The 18,834-nt window shown below is 37.2% G+C and overlaps 1 long non-coding RNA gene across 1 annotated transcript in view; it reads left to right on the top strand.

Moving 5' to 3' along the window:
- LOC107079111 (uncharacterized) overlaps positions 1–10,756 on the top strand; it is a 49,433-nt gene extending 38,677 nt beyond the window's left edge. The window contains exons 2-3 of the long non-coding RNA XR_001480087.2: positions 9,162–9,310; positions 9,747–10,756. This is a non-coding gene — a long non-coding RNA (uncharacterized lncRNA). The remainder of the gene's footprint in view (positions 1–9,161; positions 9,311–9,746) is intronic.
- Positions 10,757–18,834: the final 8,078 nt, after the last annotated feature.

Genomic DNA, 18,834 nt, shown 5'->3' with positions numbered 1-18,834 from the left:
AGTATTCAGAATGTATACAGGAACTGTACATCAGGTTTGTTTAACTAGCAGCTAGCAGCTTTCTTGCCTTCTAGAAACATCCTTCAGTATAATAATAAATATTGTGTCTGTATAAAAGATATTAACTTTATCTTTAACTTGAACTTTAAGCATCACTTGAAACAAAAGTGAAACATAGAATTAACCAACATTGTTAGTTGCATTTTGTTTAATGTTGACATAGACACTTGGTGTTTCCTGGTTAAATAAAAATAGACATACATGCCGTCATTTCTTTTGAACATGCTGTCTCACCTGAGGTGTGATTTATTTACAATATAATGTAATTCTGGCCATTTACAAAAATCAGACTCAGATCAGTTTGCAGATACAATAAGCTTCCAGTACTTCACTAAAAGATTTAACATTTTGCATGTTTTAATACTTGTCCCATTCAGGCATCATAGTGGCACAGTGGTTAGCATTAATGTTTTTCAGTGCTGTGGCCATGGGTTCAATTCTGGACCTGAGGTGGTACCTGCATGAAAGGTGTATATTCTACCCATAGAAAGATATTTCTTCTACACCTGAAGAAGGTTCCACAGCCAAAACATTGTGTTTCTATTCTTCTCTTTACAGCATGGAATAAACCATTACTTGTTCCTTTGCAGCCTACGCATGCTGACGCTGCTCCCTACTTATTCTACACAGGTTTGCTTATGTTTCCTCTGCTCCAGTTTCCTCCCACAGTCCAAAGACATACTGGTAGGTTAATTGATCCTGGTTTCTCTGTGTGCTCTGTGATGGACACGTGTCCCATCCAAGATGTATCCTGGCTTGTGCCCAGTACTTGCTGGGATAGGCTTCAGGTAAATCAATGTCAAGAATTAGGTTTGACATTTGAAGTCAGAGTGTTGGATAATATTTTTATTTGTTTCTGTCTTAAGTCAGCCAAACCAGGTTAGGGCAACCTTTTGAAAATTTTCAATCGAATGTAAAACAGGCACTATTTCCTGTTTTACTGTAAAAAAATCACATAACCACTTATAAATTGAATGCCATATTACTTGTCATTTTTATCCTGTAAACCTGTAAACCTTTTATAATGTAATTCATAAATCATTCTGCTGCACACCTAGCTTCTAATTCTTCTGAATTTCATTTCCCTTCTTAAAAAGCTAACTTTTTAATGGCAAAGTGGCAATTAATCCATTCGTAAATGAGTATATGATGAAACATTGTTTTGATAATTTATCATAATGAAATAAATGTCCTTCAGCTAAAATCTTCCAGCTTTAGGATTTTGTCTGCCATCTGAATTCCATTTGGTCGAAATAACTTGAAGACTGTTCTAGTCTTTTTGGAAGCATTGGCTCAAACCCAATGAACAAGGCAAGTTCCCCATCAAGCTCCCCAAGGTCCTTTTGTGGGGAAGTGACCAGATGCAGAATCCCAAAAGGATCAACGAACTCTGTGTAACGGACAGTTCTTTCCGGACCCTATGCGGACGACACAGTCCGACGGAGTGGGGAAACACTAGGGAAACGTCATGCAGGAAAACGGGGTTGAAGACAGGGGGGCGTGTCCAAGGTGCGCTGGTGCACGGGGGAGGTGTGGCCGAGGCGAACAATCCCAAAGAGTAATCCATAGAGTATCCAAAACACGAAGGTAAGTCCAAAACAAGAATTAAAAAACCATGAAGGCCGGGTCGGAACCGGCGGACAGGGAACGGGAACAGAGGTTAAAACCTTAACGGGACCAGGCGCTTCCAGGTCCCGGACTCGCACGATACGGAAATCAGATGCAGAGCCCGGATAAGCGTCAGCGCCTGGCTTTTAAGGTGGGCTGGGAATAGGGAACAGGTGCAGAGGTTAAAGTCTTAGTGAAAGGGCTGGAGCACCCTTAAGGAGGGGGGACTAATATCGTGACACTCTGGATCTCATGTCATAATTTCAGCCTAGTTTCTTCTGTTAGATTCTCCATGTATGAGGAAGGCATCCACCAGACTGGGTTGATTAGCACAATCATTATTTTCTTTTAAAAACAGAAATAGCACCAACAGCTTGAGGCTGGTTAAATGAGAGATTAAAGGATCTTTATTGTGTGATAGAAAAGTCATAAGTCCTTTAATATCAGTATTTCCAACTATGATGGTATTTCCATAAACCACTTTGCGGAAATGACAGTAAATATTAGACAACAGCTGTTTTGCACTGCAGAATGCAACCTGGAATCATCAGTGAAAAGGGCAAGGTTTCGGGGCTCCATGAGAAAAAAGAAAACCAGCAATTCCTTGCATTTGTCTAGTGTACAGTAGTGCGGCAAACAGTCTGTGTTAGCACTCCCACCACGTGCAGATCAGGCAGTGAACTGACAAATAACGTAACTTATTACATTAAGAGGGAAATTAAGGGAGCAAGCCCAAAGTGGAATTTATCCAGGATGCTTGGGTTAACAGTCCTACTTCAGCGAACAGCGCAATGGGATTTTTAAAGATGTGCAGTGGACCTTTCCCCTCTGCATTGAAAATAAATTAACAGTGGTATTTACACAAGACAAATAGGGAGCCAAACAAGTGCAGGTAGAAGTTCTTCAAGAATTGTACATGATCTGCACTGAAGCCAGGAGATAAAAGAGCAAAGGAAAGCCAGGAGGGACGTCAGTCAGACTCTGGGAGGTGACTCAGTGAGATGGTGTGACTATGCTCAGGGGGACAGAAAAGACAGTCCCTGGTAAAAAGTCTGAACTGTGAAAGGACAACCTGCAGATATCAAAAGCAGAGTTGCTCCAAACAAAACTCCAGGGCCCAGACTCACCTTCTGGAGAAAGTCAGACACATCTGTGTTAGAGGTAGTGTACCCTGGTAAAGTGGTTGGGACAAGAAAAGGCCTGACGAACAAAACCCCAGTAATCTCACTAAAAAGAAAACAAGTTAGCCAAAGCAGCCCACTACTGTACTCTGGTAACTTTAGTATCCAGTTTTATGGTACAGTACATCGAGATTTTCTTGCATGCTGTTTGTCTATGTGTCAACATAGGCACCCATAAAAGGGATAGAATATGTAAATCAGAATGCTCTGTATATTGCCTTTTGTAAGAGGATCTATATTGTGCATCACTTATGGTTTGCAAAACAGTACAATAAAACGACTTTTCATTACAGATAACATTTTCTGAAGATCCAATCTAATGTGATGGGAGTGCAATTAATAGGTGCAATGGCATTTGCCTTCCCAGCTGTATCATAAAACATCCCTTTTACACCTCCAATTTCAATCACAGGAGCAATACACTATTTTTCTATCTCAGTGCTCCCCACTCACCTTTTGAAATATGTGAGGCTTTATTGTTTGTTTAACCTTTAAAATTCCAAGAATTCAGTGCAGTTACTTTCGTACATTAAATTCTATAAAATGCTCAATGGCTTGTTGGTAGAGTATACATCCACTGCACATTGTTACACTTTTTTCTTCCACTGTAGCATCGGTTCCTATAAATGAACACAAAGGAAACATATAGACCAATACTATAACAGTACTACATACATTGATACAAGATATTTTGGGAGAAAACAGGTGTTTCACTGAGAATAAGATATTATAGTAATGAAGGGAAAGTTACTTGGATCAGATAGCTTTTTAAATTTCATTTTTGAAATATACAGCTATGTTACATCATATCACCAGAGCACTCTTAATAAAAATGTTCCTTTATTATTAATAAATGCATTGGCACTTAGCACCTCTCCCAAAGATACTTGTGACCATGACATTGACTTTTTCTTCCACTTTATGCATCCCTTGGACTGAAGCTCCTGTCATGCTGATTTGTTTCTGCATTGTATGTTGTGTTCTGCAGAAACAAGGATTTTTTTCTACTTAAGTTTTCTTACCCTTCTATTTCTGAACTTCCAAGGTCTTGTAAGTATTTGAATGAACAATACATTAAAAGCAAACAGCTTTCATTCTATTTACTGTTGAGTTCTGGCATCTATGAAGGGTTCTGCTAATGAGGCTTACAGAGCACTCTTAATGTGGATTAGCTAAGAGTTTAATGTTGTGTGATTATTTGGCAGCTGGTGCTGTCAACCTGTGTACTAATTAAGCAAGGTTCAACTGAATTTAGATAGGAGAGTAAATGCATTCATTTTGTCAGTTGAAATTTTGACATAAAAACAATAGTAAGGAATTAACAGTGTAGCTTCATTACAAAAAAGGTATTAACAGCTTCACTGTTAATGTTAAAGTTACTAGTTTCATTAAAGGAGAACAGATGAATAAGGAGACCATTCCTTTTTTTCCATACAGTATATGTATGTGAATTGACATGTTTTGCTTCAATGCCAATTTGGAAAAAGTATTCTGCATTTTGTGTAGTTGTACTGTTTTCATTTAATGGTTTTCCTTTCCTTTTCCTTTCGAAACACAGTTCTATGGGGATCCTTTACTTAACATCTGGTCAACAAGTGATGTTAATGATGAGGAACAACTATTAATGAGTCAAATAGATTTGACTGGAAATGTGATGAATTAGACATCATCATTTGTTGTTCATGAAAAGTTTACGTTAAGTTATTGTGATTAAGTTTTTGAAGATTTTCATTAATGTGAATTAAAGAATTAAATAAAAAAGTTTGAAGTCAAGCTTGTTTTCTCCTCACCAGCACCAAGTTTGTATTCATTAGAGATCAAGTTCTTTACATAGTAGAAAATAGTAGTGCAGGTTATGAACAAAATGTGGATACTCATAATATACAATGCCCTCCAAAAGTATTGATAAACAGCAAAGTGAGAGTTTAATCTCTGCATTTCTGACCAAATTCTGCAGCATGGTCGAGATAATGTCACAGCCTGGACATGCGTGGTCAACTTTGGAACTGGCTTGCCTCTCTAATAAAGACACTCTCTCTCTCATCAGTGTAACTCATGATGGCAACTGAAGAATTAATTCTGAAGTTTACAGAAACGTATTGTCTGTTTACGCAGAATAAAATGTTTCCATACTTATTAGGTAGCATTTTTCCATGGAGCATGACAATGACATTGACCACACAGTTAATGCCACCAAGAAGATTATCAGACTGGCCAGGTCAATCTCCAGATTTAAGACAGATTGAGCATCTTTGAGAATAGGTAAGAGTGCCAAGTGGCTGCAGCAAAGCATCTGACATGATTACAGCATGATGACATGATGAGGTCAATGGGTTGCAGACTTCATGGAATTATTACCACAAATGGATGTGAAACCATTTACGTTTACACTCTGAAATTTAATACAAAATTTAAATAAATGTTACTTGATGATTACTTGAAAACACTTTACTTGAAAATGTTTTTTTAATTATATGAGCAAATGCATAGATTTAATTACCCAAAATAAAATCTATAATATATTGCATTTATCATTCATGTTAATCTCAAGATTACAAATACAGTTGTTCTACTGTGAAGCAAAAGTGTTTTCATTTGCTGTCTCATTTCTTTTGGAGTGCACTGTATGTATGTTGTTATACCCAATTATTTCTATGTCTGCTGTTTGCTCAGCAGCCTATACAGTATGAAGTATAAACTTTTCTAAAATAAGTTTCAAGTGTTGTCCTTAGTACTCAAGGTTAATGCATAAGCATTGAGTTTTCTATCTTTCAAAAGTAATTTGCTGAAAAAAATGTAAGCATGTTGAAATACTAGCTAGTGATAAGAGGTTTAAAAGCATCTTAAACCTATTCAGAAAGATTCTAGCAGAATTTATACTACCAGGGCAGCCTAAATATTTCTGAACTCTCTGTCCACCACTTCCACGCAATGACTGCATTCAATTAGCTTCATTCATTAGATTGTGGAATTGAAGCCTAAACAATTATTGTCTCACTAATTGGCTTGTAAAGGTGGTAAGAAATCAATTACTTTCTCAATGCAGTTGGTCATAAATAGAAATGACTAAGCTTCTTGCTGGATGAGGAAATGAAGCTGCTTCAGAAAGTAAATAAGGCTACCACTTAGCCCTAAGACTACCTTCATTTTGCCAGGAGTCAGTGCTGAGGAATATTATGATAGAAGGGATTTTGAAGATGGTACGGCTTCAATAGTAAATCATGATGCTTTATGTTTAGGCTGTGCTCGGCTTACTTACAGAGTGACTTCTTGTGCCGTGATAGAGATACCCTTCCCTGGATGTCATAACACTTAACGTATGAAAATTTGACATCACAGAAAATGTCACTGTAAATGATTACTGTATATCTAAAGTCTATTTAATACATTCATGTTTTTTAGTCATTTTATTGCACTATATAGTGCATGTGTTATTTTACAATTTTACAATGTGTTTATGTGAAAGTCCTGCATAGAATAGGATAGGAACCTACTACCATCAAAGTATCAACAGTAAATGTGTATAGCTTAAGAGTGAAATCCAACTTTAATATTAGATTTAATTATTCCTTATTGATTTTTGCATTTGGAGATTAAGGAGAACATTGAGGGGAGCAGCCTACTGTATGTTTTTTATTGTTTTATAATATGCCTTTTTTCTTTTTATCTATTCTTAAGATACCTAAAATCCAGAAATTGTTTTCCCAAGATATGTTATTATAACTGACAGCACAAACAACTGGATCGCATAAAACCACAATAAACACCTGCCTAGTTTTCACTTCAATATGGCCATGGTGTATTACCGAATTCATTCAATTGAATGGCAAGCATTCCTAGCAATTATTCCAAAAACAAAACGTGCAACATCTCTGTGATTTTTTTATGTTCCTATTCTAACAGCTCATCCATCACCACAGTTGTTTAGTTAATCTTGCTCTTTGGGAGATTTCCTCCAGTGTCCTGGCACAATTTACTCCCAGACAGCACAAACCCAGTCTCCCATATGAGTCACAATGTACTGGACAAGCAATTTCTGTGGCATAAAAAAGATCAAAGGGACTGAAGTGAATATGCACATTTAGCTGAAAAAGCATAAAAATGAAGATATTTCAGCTAAAATGATTATTTTAGTGAAGCTGCATGTTTTATTTACACCTTGGTATTATAATAATTTTGATTTTGTCAAAAGAGGGCACCAAAGCATTACACAGTCACTAATGTACACTTGCTTGGGTTTTGGCCATCCATCCTAACTCTGGGCTATCTCTGCAAAATAGTAAAATGCTTTGGAATAATGTCCATCTGTTGGTAATCATCCATCTAAAACTAGTATTTATATGACTTACTGTATTGGAGTTTGAGTTTATTTTTAACATTCAGAGATCATGCCAGCTACTTCGTCTCCTAGTTATGTTTAAACACCTTTAACACTTTCTGTGTGATTGCAAACCTTTTCAATTTTAATTTGGGATTTTGGATGCCAATAAATGACAAGATATATAACGACTATGTAAACAATGATCTCGTTGCTAATAAGATAAATTAAGTTTATAGGAGGCATACTAATTATTATCTTCCAACTGCATCCAAAAATAAAATACAAGCTGTTTAAGTTTTTTTTAATAATGTACCCTATTAAAAAATAATTCATCACATTTGTCAGTTTTCAGAAAGCTGCCCACAGTAACTTTAATTTGATCATAATTTAAATAAGTTATTTGTACATTGTTATATTACTAATTAAACATCATTATCCATGGTTGTCTCCTGAGTTTGTGCACTTTGTATTTATTTTCAATTTACAGAGCCATCTGATGGTCATAAATATTCTCAAACAAGGCATTCCTCTCTTTACAGATTGTGATGTACTGTACTTTGCATGCCTGACTGGAAGATTCACTCTTACTGTCCCTTAGTGGCCTCTGTAGAAGGCAGCCATGTTGGCTCAAAGACAGGCCATGATTAGGCACGGAGCCAGAATGGCTGCTGGGAAGTCAAACAATTGGGACCAACTGTGTGTTGTTAAACCAAACCAATCTTTATAAGTACAAAGAAACAAATATAAAAGAGACATCTGAATTGAAAACTGAGAATTTGCTTGTACAAGAAGTTTTGGTTTTACTAAAAAAAACAGCACTAGTCTTACAACAGTTAATAATGATTGAACATCGGTTTAGCACAGCCTCTAAAATGGTGATAGGATTTGTCCATTTTTTTGTGTGTAAAAATTAAAATAAACCCCAAAAAGAGGATCAAATTGATAAGGAGTTTTTTTTTTCAGTCCTGGAAGAGGTGTCTTTTTGCATTGATGAGAAGATGAACATTGGACTTGGACATTGACAGATTAGGGGTGATTTATTTATATCAAAAGCATGTGTGTGCTTTTATCAATTTTTCTGTTTCATTTTTAATGTTTGTTTATCCAGTAAATCTGTTTATGTCAGGCCTTTTTACTTTCCAGTTTCATTGATTTGCTAGTCTATTGCCCATCTCCTGTTTTTCTTGTGTGCATCCATTTTTTGTTTCAATAAAATACACCTCCAGTATGTAGGTGAAATGTTAGATTCTAGTCTTGAGGAATAATAAAATTCTCTGAGCTTTCAATAAACGTTGTTAAAATGCTGCAATTCTGACAGAAGGGTTAAATGTCAGAAAAAGGAGCAATTTCACATTGGGATAAAATACTGTACTGTATGTAGCATTAATTCATTAAAGCATGAATCCCTCAACACAGAGCACCTTGAGGCATTAAGACTTATGTGACTGTAATAGGGCCCTTGGTTCTTTCTTGCTCTTTTAATTATAACTAAAAAGACTTTAATGCCCTCTGTCATGTCTTATTCTGAATTAGAGTCTAAGGTTTTGAGTGCTTAAAAGTAGGAGACTTGTACGTTCACTGAATTTGAATGAAAGGATCCTATCATTTGTCTCCTTGTATGAATAGGAGAAACATTGCAGTGTACCCTTATTGAATTTCAGATGTTTTTTTTTAATCCTGTGGTGTTTCTTTCACCATGTTAAAGCAAATTGTTGTTGAGTGAGGTAGAACACTTAAGGTCAGTTTTTTAAACGGTGTTAGACATTGAGAGTCTTCTTATGCACCGAATGGGAAACTGGGGAGAGAATACTCTATCACCAGAATCCCAGAATCACATAGAGTCTATAGTGATGTAGCATAGGGATGTGATTCACAGGGCATGGTTTTCCCTTTTTTATGTCTGTTTTTTCTAAGCTTTCCCCTTCTTAGGATGGCAGTGTTGACAGGCTCAAAAATCACTGATACAGGATTAAGTATACTTCCTGTTCCAGACAGAATAAATGGAGTGCCAGGCTACCAGGAAGATAGGTGTGTTTTCCAGATGGAAGGCTACACAGATCACTCCCACCCTGTCTCCGCACAGACCAGAACTGTCTCTTTACAGAAGGTTGCCCGAAAAAGGTTTACTTTCCTTACACAGGTAAGTAGGAGAAGAACTGCTGCTGTGTTATTTTGTTAGCGCTGACAAAGAGCACCACTGTTACTGAATATTATTGCTGATTAGTGGTGATACAGTAAAAGAGCAGTGTTGCTGTTGGGATGTTTTTTGCAGTCTAGCTAAGAAGAGTGGTACTCTGGCTGGGTGGGTTGTTTTTTATCTCTGGTATGTAATTTTCAGTGGCTCCTGCTTACTGCAGAGCCAGGTTTATTTTCAAATTTATTATTATTTTTCCCAATAAATCTTGTGTTTGGGTTGTGTCTGAACTCGGGGACTTCCTCGAATCTATGCCCCTAATTGTAGGCTGCCCCATGTGGCATCACACTATATTATTGAACACCAACAAACACTGTTGCATGATACAGAAATGCATTAGTTTAATGTGTCATTTAACGTATTGCTTCCTTTTCCTTTTCAGCAGCTCTTTGCTTGGGAAATGTGAGATATTCTTTAGAATGTTTATTTAATATTGTCAAGTTCTTTTAAAAGATCTAACTATTGTCACTGTAACTACAGCATTAAATGTTTTAATTTAATTCTAAATTGTTTGCAAATGTGTCCACATGACTAAATTTAATCAAATTTAACTAAATCTGATGTTTAATTAAAACAGATCAATTACAGAAAACCCCTCTATCAGAAACAGGTAATAGGACAATTACAGCACAGAACAGCACAACATATTAATTTGTTAGCTTTGTTGATAGAATGGATCAATTATCCTGTAGAATAACATAGGGTAGAATCTCAAGAGTAGAAACAATTTCTAGCAGTATACATTTGCCACTACAATGAAAATGATGTTTCTCATTCTCATTGGAAAAGAATGTTAGAAAATACAGCTTGAAAACCATGCTTAATAATTTGTAAATTGATTGCTGTCCATAACAGAATATAAGGGTTGCTAAGGGATGTAGAATCTTAGAGGTTGTACCTCTATTAATTGAAAAATGTTTGTCATGCCTTTAAAAATGAATTAGTTTAGCCTATCACTGTTACTGTAACACTTCCTACTGATAGAACAATCTTTTTTCAAATGTTAAATGATGCTGATACCAAGGTAAATAAAGATAAAAAAGGCAATTTATTTGGATTCTGTTTATCTTTGGCTGTAACCTGTGCAACTGCTCACTTGGCTCAACTCTCTTGAGCATTTGACAGGCATTGGGGAATCAAATTTGGTATGGCCTGACTGCAGCCTTCAGAAAAGACTCATACCACCTGTGAATAATGTTTGTAGCATAAATGCTATGTGCTTTTCCGTTGCAGAGGATATGCGTGCAGTACAGAAACACAAGCTCATGTCTTCAGCAATGAACATTTTGATATGTTGCATGATCACATCACTATTCATGCCAGCCCCTGTAAGAAGAAACAAAAGCAAAACACAAATCAGATGACCTAGATATAGAAACATAACTGTACTAGCTAAAACAGCCTGCTAATAAACATATAAATTATTTCTACGCATTTTAACAGAGCGTGTTTATGCCTTATTTAATTAACCCCTCTAATTTAAAAAAAACCCCACAGAATTACAATATTCCTTTCTCTGTTCTTTTTCTTGAAGATGACAGAATGATTAAAGTCCAAACACATATGTGGACAACATTTAGGTAAAACGTAAATAAACATTGTGTACAGCAGAGAGTATGAAAACTATAAGTTTAGTCCTAATTGTCTCAAGTTGATGGATCTGCTACTTCTCCTTTTCTAGGGATGGCTCTGTTCCAATTTCAGAAGCTCTGCTTTGACCTCTTCATAGTCATGATTTATAAAACCAAGCTGATAGGGTGTAAAACTCTCTGAAATCACACTCTCTTGGTCACTTGAGCCTTGCTTTATGAGGCTAAGGTATGAAATAGCTTAGCGACAGCATTGTCATGGTGGTGCCTGTGTATAGAGTGTTAGCAACTAAAAAACACAACCTTGTCAATAATGACATCTCCAAAGCATACTGTACAGTCAACTTCAATAACAGACCACATTCATTAAAATCAAGTTAAAGATAAATTTGCACTTTCTGTACTTTGAACTTTCTGCTAATTGGTGTCGGTATTAAACCTTTTATTGCTTAATAAATTAACATTTTTAATGAGGACTAATGGAGGGAATGAGGTGGCTGGAGGGATTGTGGTGTACTTGAAAAGACTGGGGCCAATCAAAGAAATGACTCTGAATCGTTTTGAGTCTTGCATATACAGTATTTGTGCTTGTGGTGCTTGAGGTAATATCGTCGTGCCAGAAGTGTGTAGTGAACAAAAAAAGAAAAGGCCTGTAAGTTTCTCTTACAACATGTTCATAGGCTTATGTTGAACACAATAGAAGAAAGACACTTTTTTATATTTTTTTAGGAATATAGTGTGATTTGCATATCAATGCAACAACTCACTTGGTTATTCGTATAAATGAGCAATTCTATTTACTATGTGTGTCGATTTTATGAGAAAGTGTAGATATGTTCAAGGGCTTTTTTCCACTGACACAGTTAAGGTTGCCAAACTTCATTGTAGAAGAAAAACTTTTCACTTTGTGCCTGATTTATGTACCTGAGAGAAACTTTGCACTGGCTTCAATGGAAACCTGATAAGAGCGTTAGGCATGTCTACGGCTTTGGAACAAACGTTGCCCCTGGAAAGAGAAAGAAATGCAAAAGAAGTAAATCAGATACCCCTTGATATTTCTGTGACACGTAGCTAGAAGTGTAATGAAGCAAGTACAATACATTTATTAAAATGTTAAAAGCACAGAAGACAAAAAGAAAAATATCACCCAAAAGCTTTGTGTGACTCCTCCAGTACTCACAGGAATCAAGTATGAACTACTAAGGAGGAGCAACTCTTACAAAACACTGGGTCATATCTAGTAGTAAGTGTATAATAGATTTTGTGTTGCTTCATTAGGTGTATTAGCCTAATACATATGTTTAGTCAATCACAGAACCTGATATTTTAAATTTTATGATGTTCTGCTATGACTTCAACAGCACTCTGTGCATTTCACTCTTATTGGGTTTCATATTCTTCTATCTGTCTATTTTCTAAATGCTTTAGCCAATATAGTGTCACAGAGAAGCCAAAGCCTATCCTGGGAAGCATTCCATATTCCTCATGGATATGACATTTGGGTCTCTGTTTGTAATAGCTTTCTTTTTGGACTATGTGAATGTGTAACTGAATACTACTGCTGGCTACAGTCCAGTGGTTAGCCAGTCAGTCACTTCCATCCATTTCAAAATGTAACTTCTGGGATTGTGCAAATTTCATCTCAGTACTATGGCCAAATTGTAATTATAATGTTTTGTAGAAATGAAAAGTGTCAGAAGTGTATTTGGCATAAATTGCCTAGCCGGAGGACAAGCTGGAATGGCTGACCGAGAAAAGTGAAGGAATTGATAAGAATAAACACTCGTAGAACTAACATTGGAATCAGGCTTGAAATGCTGAATGGAAGCATCCTGAATCATCCTGGTCTGATGAATTTGCTGACTGAATGAATGAGTATGGATTCCAGGTGGAACCCCAGAAAAAAAAAACGTCAATGTGTTGATCCCTGAGGGCAAGTAGGAGTCCAGTATTGGCTACGTCAGGATAAATGAGGATGGGTTCCTGGTGGAATCCTCCAAGAGATAAAGGTCCTTTGCTCTCTACAAGGGCTGTGGGTGAAGGTGGAGGGGAGGGGCTGATAGAGTCATGACCCAACATTGCATTGCGCTGATTGTACTGGCAGGGGTGTGGCTAGGGGGGGCGGGGAGCCCATTGCTGATGTGCAAGGGTGCAAGTGGGGTGCAGACACCAGGGCTGGCGAGGGCTGTGAATAAGGAGCTCAGGGCTAGCAAAGACTCAGAGGGGCAGAGTGAGCATCAGCAGCAGGGGAGCCTCAAACTGAACACGGCAGGCAAGACTGAGGCTGCTGGTGCAGGGGCTTTGACACCCAGCAGTGAAAAGGGGCAAAGGGGGAGTGAGAAGAGGGAGCAAGGATGGTGGGAAAAATGAGAGAGGAGGAAATAAGGAGGGAGGACAGGAAGTAGCCACAGTTGTACCAGAGCTGTGGGGAGCGCTGGCAAGAAAGAGTCTTTATATTCCCTTGGGGGTCAAGCTGTTTACAGCAGCAGTGTTGGTGTACAGACAGAAGAAAAAAAACGACAGGAACAACAATATACATACTGTACATCTCTGCACAGAAAGTCAAGTGTTCAGTAACGACAAGAAAGAGATGAAAAGCAGACATCTTGGAGTTCCAAGAAGCTGGCTGTTTTCTGTGGAGAGCAGAGAAGTACTGTAGAAGTTGAAGCGCTGGTTTGTGGTGGAGCGAAGCAGAAACCTCACAGCAACCCTGATTGCTGCAGTAGCTGTGGGGGGATACATAGGAACGAAGAGGATGAATGTTGGGGATGGGGAAAGGATGGGGAAAGGAAGGAAACATCTGTCTCTGGCAAGAGCAAGTGACAAGTGTGAGGAAGGATGCACATAGCGATGTGCAGGAGGGAAGATATTTATAATTAGGGAATTAGAAATTAGAATTTGACCACCTCTTGAACTTCTGAACTTCTTTAAAAAAAAAAACTCCATAGTTTGAAATCAGGTTTTGTGTTTACCTTTATCATGACCCTTTATCATAGTTAAAAAGATCAGTCTTGGTCAGTAAGAGTATCAGTGTGAAAAAATGTATTTACCGTGCTTTTAATCGGTTACAGGCTGTCTCAGTGAATTGGGAATAGGTAAAAAGCCTTGACAAATAAAGAGAAATGATCAAAAACTAAAATTCAAGAACATTTTTACAAGATGGTAACTTCACCCTGTACATTGGAGAAAGAAAAATTGAACTAAATAAAGCTCAACAACCAAAGCAAGGTACAGTATTAGTCTGGGCAGCACCGCTGAAATTGGGTGTAGTTAAGAGGAGAGCTTTTTGTCAGGTTTCAGGTGTGAAGGTTTGACAGACTTTTGTCAGGTGTGAAGAAAAAACTAACAATGCCCTTCCATATATTCAGGTGTCAGAGTTGGTTTACTGGAGATTTTCACCTTTTACAGTAGATACTTCTAACCATACTTATCAAGAGGTCCTAGAGTGAAGAAAACCCTAAACCATTTTGACCACTTCCAATGTTATAGATTTTCATTGAACTTCCTGTTTTGGTTAAACAGAATCCTTCCTTAGCAAATTCCAGCCAGATTCCTTCTTCACCATGCTTCTACAGTGTCCATACCATGCCATGTAGATGTTTTGACTAAAGAACATAGGAGATCATGTGAATTATCCTAACCTCAAAAAGCCAGAGAGGTTGAAGAAGTGAGAATCTATTACTTATATTGACAATTGTACTGTGTTTGAAAAACAAACGTGATAAAAACTAAATTGAACTTTCCATATGAGGCTTTGCATCAAATTAATACCCTCATCAAGAAGGACTGCTTCACTTGGAATACTGTTTTGCTTGTGTACTGCAGCTTTTGTGTCTTGTGTTTTGTAAGTCGCTGCTATTTTTAGTGTCAAATGATTTCTAGTATGGGATGAGTTTACTTCCTTTCCGGTGGTTTGCAGCTGCTGACCCAGATCTGTCACCTGACATTTTAACAGCAAAGAAACCAAATTCATGGGGAGGGAGTGATAGAAGACAGAGAGGAAGGGAGAGACATAAAGACTGATTAGGAAAGATAAAAAATGAAGAGTAATGAGAGAAGATACTATGTTTACTTGTATCACTGAAATTTAAAAAATCAAATCTATCAAAAGTAGTACAACATGTACGAAAATATTTCACTAAACGAAATTTGCAAAGTAGCAAAAAGAGCGTTTTCTGTTGTAAAAGCACTTCCATGAAGGAATAACACATTTAAGCAAATTATACAAATAATGAAGAATTCCTAAGAGCTTAATTCGTAAAATCTGCTTGGTAGAGATGGATTTGAATCACAGTGGGACATCCTTTAAAAATGAGGATGAGCCCTACTACAGTATACCGTATACCATACCACAATTATTAAGCCTTAAAAACATGTTGATATTTAAATCTATCTGAGATATATTACTCAAGTAAAGCATAAGAAAAATAGATGTGCAATTGCTTGCTGCTACAACAACAAATTTTGAATTTTTAAATATTTGCTTTACAAGGATTCCTACTAATAAAAGCATTTGCAATATAAAAACAGGTAATTGGTTGTTAGGCATGATGGACCCACAGAGGAAAGGATAATCAAGCTGTAATAATCTAACCACATTTGTTTCACAAATGATTTTGTCTAAGGATCAAGACTGCTGGATTATCAAAACCTTTTGGTTTAAGCAATTTAATTGCAGTACAAGGACATACTGTAGGTAATGAGGGTATTAAGTCGTTAACAAGGGATGTGATACTGATTGAATAGGTTTTTTTACATTTCCAGATAGCAGCACATCTCTAATTGTAATGTGTGACATATTATTAGCCCGTGTTAAGTCTTTGTCAAAGCAGTCTCTTAAAACGTATTAATCTTGGCACAGTTTACTAGATTTCCATATAAAACATATCAAATTCATTTAGAAGCACTTACCACAAAATGCAATGAAATAAAGTGGTGCAGTGCATTTATGAAGGGTTTTGAGAACTGGATGAAGCTGAGGCTAGAAATTAACTACTGTATAGGCAAACTAGGCTGCTATTGCTTCACACCCTGATGTACAGTAAATCTGATAAGAAGACAGGAAAAAAAAAACATGTTGTAAGTGATCACCCAATTATAATGCTTTCTTTGAAAGGCCTAGATAATTAATCAGGACAGAATAATCACCACTCTAAGAAATCATTAAATGAATGGTAATATAATGATTTCCTGGAGTACAGTGCTACTTGAAATATAGTACTTTACATTGATTCATGGGATACCATGACTGGGACCAGAGGGAAAGATCTGTGTAAATACACAGTGCACTGTTCAGACATGAATTGATAGCTGATTATACTTCGGTCTACCAACTCTAAAAACAATGTACAGAAACCACCTAAATGAGCAGGATTTAGACCCATCTGGTCTGGTCAGAAATACCATCCATGAGCACATCTATTATGTACACCCATCCTACAGCACATAAGATCCTTCTTTCCTTTGGAAGCAAGAGCAGCTCCTGCAGTGCAAGGTGATGTTTTCACCAGGCTTGTGGAGATGCCATCACTTTTGACCCGACCTTCAAAACGGCTTATGCTCCTGGAGCTGTGGATCATCGGCTGTACAGTATGTACTGCAACAGTAGAAACCGATGCTTCCCTTTTCCAGCCTTGCTGATGACATTGTGCTCACTGTATCCCAGTGGGGGAAATTCAGATGTCTGCTGGAATGTCTTCAGCTGCCACTCACTCCTTGGCAACTCGAGGAGAAGGACAGGATAACCCTGGCCCTCATCCTGACACTCATCTAAATCAATGAGGTAGTACAGTATGGCCTGCGTATGCACTAATAGGGGTCACACATGGGACCGATGTAAAACTCATCTGCTGTACTGTTCGGAATTTCAGAACTGAAAATAAAAGCAGATTAGCATTTGCTTTCAGTCTGCGCTTGAGTTAATTATAAACAATGCACTTCAAATTCTGTACACCTTCGCCGACTTGAAAAAGATGCATGTGGTTATTAAAACTAGCCAGTATACAAAGACATGTTTTAGAGGCAGACATACTGTATTCTGTATGTCCTAGTGTCCAAAATTATTGCCTTAACAGAAATGTCAGAGATTTTGACTGCTCCTGCTTGGATACTTGATATCACTAATCACATTACTGTAGGACATTCAGTTTCATGTTTGGACTAAGAAATATATTCTACCATGTAAATGCTATTAATTGGGTGATTAATGGCTGTTGTCAAAATGGAATCTCAAATATCCTTTACTCAATTACCTCATGGAAAGAGATGTGTAAATCCTTGCTTTCAACAGGGCATTTTTCCTGTGATAAATTCAATACAACATATTGAATTATGTACTTAATAGACATTAAAATTACATCTCACAAGGATAAAAATCTTGCTCAGACTGCCAGCAATCAAGGACTGAATACTCATTATAAAGCTTGCAGCTGAAATCCTTTCAGATTCAGTTGATTTTTTAAGGAAACAGATACGGACGTACAATGTAATGAAACATAACAGTGGTATGAAGAATATGTTTCTAATACAATATAATGTATGGTTGTTCTCCTGATACTTGCTTCTTACTGCCCAGTGGTGATCACTCACCACTGGGGAGAGTGGTGGTGGGTAGACTGGTGGCAGTGTGGCTAAGGATCTGTGCCTGTGGTTGGAAGGTTGCCAGTTCAAATCCCACAGCTGCTAGAGGAATCCTAGTCTGTTGGGCCCCTGGGCAAGGCCCTTAACCCAAGTTGCTCCAGGGGTGCTGTATAAATGGCTAACCCAGAGACCCTTAGCTCTGACTTTGAGCTTCCCTCTCCCTGCCTGTATGTCTCATGGAGAGCAAGCTGGGGTATGCAAAAAGACAAATTCCTAATGCAAGAAATTGTATATGGCCAATAAAGTGATATGATCTTATCGTATCTTCTTCAAAAGAGACAGACAAGCTGTTTTCTGTGAGTCTTCTTAATTTTAACTGAGCAAAAACGTCTTTAGTCAATTTGCAATGTGCAAAATTAGGCTTAAACCCCAGAAGAGAAAATTACCAATAAACTGGGGCTCAAGCCCAAACTCACAACCTAGGCAGTTTATATACAGTAGGTGAAAGAAGAACAAGTAGTGGAAATGACGGTTAACGTGACCTATTTAAAGAGGAGTTTCAATTCTATGGCTTATACATGGCCCCTGCAGCCTTTCAGTTGGTCATGAGCAACTTTTCTTGGTACAGCCCCGTTGTATTCCATTGGAAGCTGTCTCAGTTTCCCTAGCGCGGATGGCACCATTCTGAACAGTTTTTGGCTGAAACAATGTATCTTGGGATTACAACACAATCAATCCTAGACAATTTTATCTCAAGTAATTAATGATATCAGTTACCAAAGTTACTTTTCAAACTTGTTTGCAGAAGTAAGTTCAGATAATTGCACAGCATGGATGGACAAACAAAGAAAGACTTATACTGTATATGAAAGTCTGTCCAGATACTGTATATTGAATATATATTCTAATGATCTATCCCTATATACAGTACTATATCTATCTGTTGTATGAAATTAGTCACCTGTCTGAAATGTTATAACTTTACAAGCTACTATGGATCTGAAGTTAAAGCACAGCCCTCTGTAGAAATTGAAATGCAATGGATTTGCCATTTTAGAAAAGTGTTCCTTCCAACTGTGCCACAGTTTTAAGGTTTATTATTTAGTAAGCTTTGCAAGTTACAGTGTGCAAAGCATAATGAACTGTGACTTAGAGATTTTAGTGTAAAATAAGTAATCAATCTACAGTAATGCCTCTACAGGTATTGTCTGTTTAATTAACTTATAGAGCTTGGTTTATGATGGTTTGATATGCAAAGCTTTTATGATGAAATGACTTCATTATTTCAATTAAATGAGCTAT

The sequence above is a fragment of the Lepisosteus oculatus genome, chromosome 13 (assembly GCF_040954835.1).
Source record: "Lepisosteus oculatus isolate fLepOcu1 chromosome 13, fLepOcu1.hap2, whole genome shotgun sequence".
Taxonomy (NCBI): Eukaryota; Metazoa; Chordata; class Actinopteri; order Semionotiformes; family Lepisosteidae; genus Lepisosteus; species Lepisosteus oculatus.
This window is presented reverse-complemented; position numbering and strand designations above follow the sequence as displayed.